Below are 6,199 nucleotides of genomic sequence, written 5' to 3' on the forward strand. Positions count from 1 at the left end.
CTGGTGTACTCTCGTAGTCACGAGGAGCATGCGGAGCATCTGCGAGTTTTATTGCAGAGATTGAGGGAGAAGAAGCTTTATGCAAAGTTCTCCAAGTGTGAGTTTTGGCTCGGTTCGGTGGCTTTCTTGGGACACGTGGTGTCAAACGAGGGTATTCAGGTTGATCCAAAGAATATAGAAGCAGTTCAGAGTTGGCCTAGACCGTCCTCAGCCACAGAGATTCGTAGCTTTCTTGGGTTGGTAGGCTATTATCGCCGGTTTGTTCAGGGATTCTCATCCATTGCATCGCCCTTGACCAAGTTGACTCAGAAGGGTGCTCCATTTGTATGGTCGGACGAGTGTGAGGAGAACTTTCGGAAGTTCAAGATAGCTTTGCCCACAGCTCCAGTATTGGTTTTACCATCAGCTTCAAGTTCATATACCGTATATTGTGATACTTTGAGAGTTGGGATTGGTTGTGTATTGATGCAGGAGGGTAGAGTTATTGTTTATGCTTCTCGTCAGTTGAAGCCCCATGAAAAGAACTACCCCGTTCATGATTTGGAGTTGGCTGCCATAGTTCATGCATTGAAGATTTGGAGGCATTACTTGTATGGCGTATCTTGTGAGGTATTCACCGATCATCACAGTCTTCAGCATTTGTTCAAGCAAAAGGATCTTAATTTGAGGCATCGAAGATGATTAGAGGTTCTTAAGGATTATGATATTACTATTCTGTATCATCCGGGAAAGGCCAATGTAATGGCCGAACTTTGAGCCAAAAGGCAGTGAGTATGGGGAGTTTGGCGTACATTCCAGTTGGGAGAGAACCCTTGCAGTTGATGTTCAGGCCTTGGCCAATCAGTTTGTGAGACCAGATATTTCAGAGCCCAGTCGGGTGTTGGCTTGTGTGGTTTCTCAGTCTTCCTTATATGATTGCATCAGAGAGCGCCAGTATGATGATCCGCATTTGCTTGTCCTTAAGGACAGGGTTCAGCATGATGATGCCAGAGATGTGACCATCGGTGATGATGGTGTGTTGAGGATGCAGGGCTGGATCTGTGTGCCCAATGTGGATGGGCTTAGAGAGTTGATTCTAGAGAAAGCCCATAGCTCGCGGTATTCCATTCATCCGGGTGCTGCGAAGATGTATCAGGATTTGAGGCACCACTATTGGTGGAGAATAATGAAGAAAGATATTATGGGATTTGTAGCTCGGTGTCTCAACTGTCAGCAGGTAAAATATGAGCATCAGAGACTGGGTGGCTTGCTTCAGCAGATGGTTATTCCCGAGTGGAAGTGGGAGAGGATTACTATGGACTTTGTGGTTGGACTTCCTCGTACTTTGAAGAAGTTTGATGCTATTTGGGTGATTGTGGATCGGCTGACCAAGTCCGCGCACTTCATTCCTGTGTGTACTACCTATTCTTTAGAGCGGTTGGCAGGGATATATATCCGGGAGATTGTTCGGTTGCATGGTGTTCCGATTTCTATCATTTCAGATAGAGGTACTCAGTTTACTTCGCAGTTTTGGAAGTCTGTTCAGCGAGAGTTGGGTACTCAAGTGGAGTTAAGCACAACTTCTCATCCTCAGACGGACGGGCAGTCCGAGCTTACTACTCAGATATTGGAGGATATGTTGCGTGCTTGTGTTATTTATTTCAGAGGTTCATGGGATAAGTTTCTACCGCTTGTAAAGTTTGCCTACAACAACAACTACCAGTCGAGTATTCGGATGGCTCCGTATGAGGCTTTGTATGGGAGGCGGTGTAGATCTCCAGTTGGTTGGTTCGAGCCCGACGAGGCTAGGCTATTGGGGACAGATTTGGTTCAGGATGCCTTAGAGAAAGTGAAGGTGATTTAGGAGAGGCTTCGTATAACGCAGTCGCGTCAGAAGAGTTATGCGGACCGAAAGGTTCGGGATGTGTCCTATATGGTGGGTGAGAAGGTTTTGTTAAAGGTTTCGCCTATAAAGGGTGTTATGAGATTTGGAAAGAAAGGGAAGTTGAGTCTGCGGTTCATTGGTCCTTTTGAGGTACTTCAGAGGATTGGGGAGGTGGCTTATATGCTTGCTCTGCCACCCAGCTTGTCTAGCGTGCATCCGGTATTTCATGTTTCTATGCTCCAAAAGTATATTGGAGATCCGTCTCATGTTTTGGACTTCAGCACTGTTCAGTTGGATGATGATTTGACCTTTGATGTGGAGCCAGTAACTATTTTGGGTCGTCAGGTTTGGAAGTTGAGGTCAAAGGATATAACTTCAGTGAAAGTGCAGTGGAGAGGTCGGCCCGTGGAAGAGGCTAACTAGGAGACCGAGCGGGAGATGCAGAGCATATATCCTCACATGTTTGACGCTTTAGGTATGTTTCTTGACTCGTTCGAGGACGAACGTTTGTTTAAGTTGGAGAGGATGTGACGACCTGGCTAGTCGTCTCATGAGTTACCACTCCGTTTCCCCCATTTCTGCTTCTTTATGCTTCGTTACCCGTGTTTTATGTGGTCGGGTTGATTGGTTTGCGTTTGGCGTGGTTTTGGTAAGAAATTAGACACTTAGTCTCTTTTAAGAAGGCTTAAGTTGGAAAAGTCAACCGGATGTTGACTTATGAGTTAGAGGGATCGAATGTGAGTTCTGTTGGTTTGGTTAGCTTTGGGAGGTGATTTGTGACTTAGGAGTGTGATCGAAAGTGGTTTTAGAGGTCCGGTGTAGAATTAGGCTTGAATTGGCGAAGTTAGTATTTTGGTGATTCCGGTTGGTAGGTGAGATTTTGATCCAAGGGTCGGAATGGAATTCCGAGAGTTGTTGTAGCTTCGTTGTCATTTGGGATGTGTGCGCAAAATTTCAGGTCATTCAGACGTGTTTTGGTTGGTTTTTTGATCGAACGCGTATTTCGGAAGTTTTTAGAAAACTTAGGCTTGAATTCGATGTGAATTGATGGATTTGGCGTTGTTTGAGGTGTTTTGATTATTGGAACAAATTTTAATTAGGTATTGGGTTGCGTTGGTGCTTTTAGTTGAGGTCTCGGGGGCCTCGGGGTGATTTCGGATGGCTAACAGGAAGTTTTGGAACTTGAGTAATGACAGATTTTCTGCTGCTTCTGGTGTTTTTGCACATGCGGTTTGGGGACCGCAAGTGCGGTATCGCAGATGCGTGGTTTGGGTCGCAGAAGTGGAAAGGCTGAGGAAGGCCTGGAACCGTAGATGCGGAAGAGGGACCGCACTTGCGGAGCCGCAGAAGCGGCGAAAGGACCGCAGATGCGGTGTTGGACCAGTAAGTGAAATTTTGCAGATGCTGAGAAATGACCACAGAAGCGGTACTGCAGAAACGGCTATTGGACCGCAGATGAGGTTATGTCTGGGCAGTGAGTTTATTAAACATTTCATCCGTGATTTTGAGCCATTTTTCCACCATAGCTGAGTATTTGGAGAGCTCTTTGAGGGAAATTGAAGAGGGATTCGAGGAGAAGTGATTGGAGGTAAGATTTATGAGCATAAAACGTGATTCTATTGTGAAAATAACCTAGAAATTCATGGAAATTTAGCTAAAAATGGAAGAACTAGGGCTTGGAATTTTGAGATTTTAAATTGGGATTTGAAGGGCCATTTTAGGTCGGATTCGAGAACTCTTGATATGTATGGACTCGTGGAAGGATAAGGAACCCGTTGATGTGAAAATTTCTGAGTTTCGAGAAGCGGGCCCGGGACTCGAGTTGTGCTAATGTCTAGATTTTTGATATTTTTTGATTGTTTTCGCTTGGGCTTTGTCCCCTTAGCATATTGTGACGTTTCCGTTCTGGTTTTGGTTAGATTCGACGCGTGAGGAGCCCGATTTGATAGGCAAAGGCGTCGCGAGCTAGAGATTTAGCCGGTCTGAGGTGAGTAATGAATGTAAATGATGTTCTGAGGGTTTGAAACCCCAAATTTGCACATCGTAGTGCTATATTGAGATGAGACGCGCGCTTGATGATGAGCGTGGGGTCGTTTACTATTGGAGATTGTGACTTAGTCCGTCCCGAGTGATGCTTTTACCGCGTATTTGATTGAAGCTTATTTGTTCTCATTATTATTTGGACTGATTGCCATATTTGGGCTTCGTGCCAACTATTTGAACCCTCCGGGGAGTTTTATCACTATTTCCTCACTGTTTTGACTTACTACTTGAACTCAGTCGTACCGTTTTCCACTGTTTTACAACTCAGCCACTTTTACTCGGTTTGAAACTAAAATGATATATTAAATGATGTTTCCGGCTGAGAACTACTATTTTATTAATGCCCGAGGGGCTTATATGATTTTTGGACTGAGTACAGCCAAGGGCCAGATGTGAGGATACTATGGATCAGGCTGTGCGCCGCAGCAATGTTATACTGATATTGATATGAGGCCGATGGCCTGGATTGGATGCCATGAGATGGCTTGATATTGCGCTTGGGATGTAAGGGGCCCCTCCCGAAGTCTGCACACCCCCAGTGAGCACTGTCGACGAAATATATGGATCGGACTGCACGCCGCAGCGGGTACTATAGGGTACCGTTCTATGTGTTGATTTTCTTTATATGTCTGCCACTTAACTGCTTATTTGTTGTAACATTACCATATTTTATTTCCATTGGTTTATTGCTTTCATATTACTTGTTTTAAACTGCCGCATTATAGATTACTATGTATTTTTCCGTAAATTCTTATTCTCAGTCATTATTTATGCTTATTACTCACTGGGTCGGAGTACTCACATTACTCCCTGCACCTTGCGTGCAGATCCAGGTGTTCCAGAGGCTAAGTGAGGATTTTCAGTCGATCAGTTTATATCCGGGAGCATCGAGGTAGCTGCACGGTGTCAGCAACCCGAATCTCTCCCTTCTATCCTTTCATTTTATCCGCATTTCCTAGACTGATTATGTATTAGGCTGTTAAACTTTGTACTAGAGGCTCGAGACTTGTGACACCAGATCTGTATGGGCTATGTAGTGGTATTATCATTTGAATTTTCGCATATTTAACTCGTTGTCTTAAACTCTTATTAGGGTAATTTAGCAATTTAACTGTGTTAGCTGATAATGATTTTTATAAGAAAACAGATTGAGGTTGTTAGTTGGTCAGGCTTGCCTAGCAGTGTGTTGGGCGCCATCACGACCGGGGTTGGGGTCGTGACAGTGATGTACTCTTTCTTATTTTTTATAATTGTTGTAAACTATTAATTTGCAAGTTCAAAAAAAAAATCAAAATAGAACTAGCAAACTAATTTGCAGTATTATTATGCGTTGATAATATGAAACGAAAGCCTTTGAAGTTTGATCCTTACATATTGGTCTTATTAAATAATTTTATGTAGCCACTTAATATCAATTTTCAAATATTAAAATTCAAATTTTAAATTTAAAACTTAAAACTTTAAAGTTTAAAAATACTTATTTTATTATATAAAAGTTTACAAAAAATTAATTATCAATTACACTGAATAAGACCTGATAAGCCAGAACGCGGACGGGCCCAACTTAACTTGGAAAATCCTAGCCCACTAACCAACCCGCCCCACTAACTGGACGAACTATTTTTTTCCATGTCCAGTCTGGTCCAACCCGTTTAATAAACACCTCTAGAATATATTCCTCAAAAATAAAACTTTATCTAGCGTGAAATTAGTTAAACACTGTTGAAATTTAATGAAACATGATTTTCGCTGGGATTGGGATGATGAGATGCCAGTTTGATAGATAGAGTCTAGTTGGATTGTGATTGAAATGCAAATATATGACTGTCAAAAATGGGGCATTTGCATCTATACCCACTTTTTAGGCCACGTTTTAACTTGTGGCCACTTTGCAAAAATAATTGCAAGCGTACTCACTTTTTTGTGTAACTTCAGCATACGAGCATGAAATAGCAAAGACAATCACACAAAACTTCAGCATTCTAGTAAACGGGCCTGAAGTAACAAAAATTGCTGAACCAAGTGTGCTGAAGTTTTTGTTTGTAATTGCTGAACTTAAGCATAATAGTTGAAGTTTTGTTCTCTATTTGCTGAAGTTTTTGTTTGTAATTGCTGAACTTAAGCATTCTAGTAGCTGAAGTTTTGTTCTCTATTTGCTGAACTTCAGCATGTTCTAGCTGAAGTTTTGTTCTATATTTGTTGAACTTCAGCATGTTTTATGCTATCATGTAATTGATTTTTTGTACAGATAATAAGTTTATCATAAGTAGAATTAGTAACTTAAAAAACTAG

The sequence above is a fragment of the Nicotiana tabacum genome, chromosome 11 (assembly GCF_000715075.1).
Source record: "Nicotiana tabacum cultivar K326 chromosome 11, ASM71507v2, whole genome shotgun sequence".
Lineage (NCBI taxonomy): Eukaryota > Viridiplantae > Streptophyta > Magnoliopsida > Solanales > Solanaceae > Nicotiana > Nicotiana tabacum.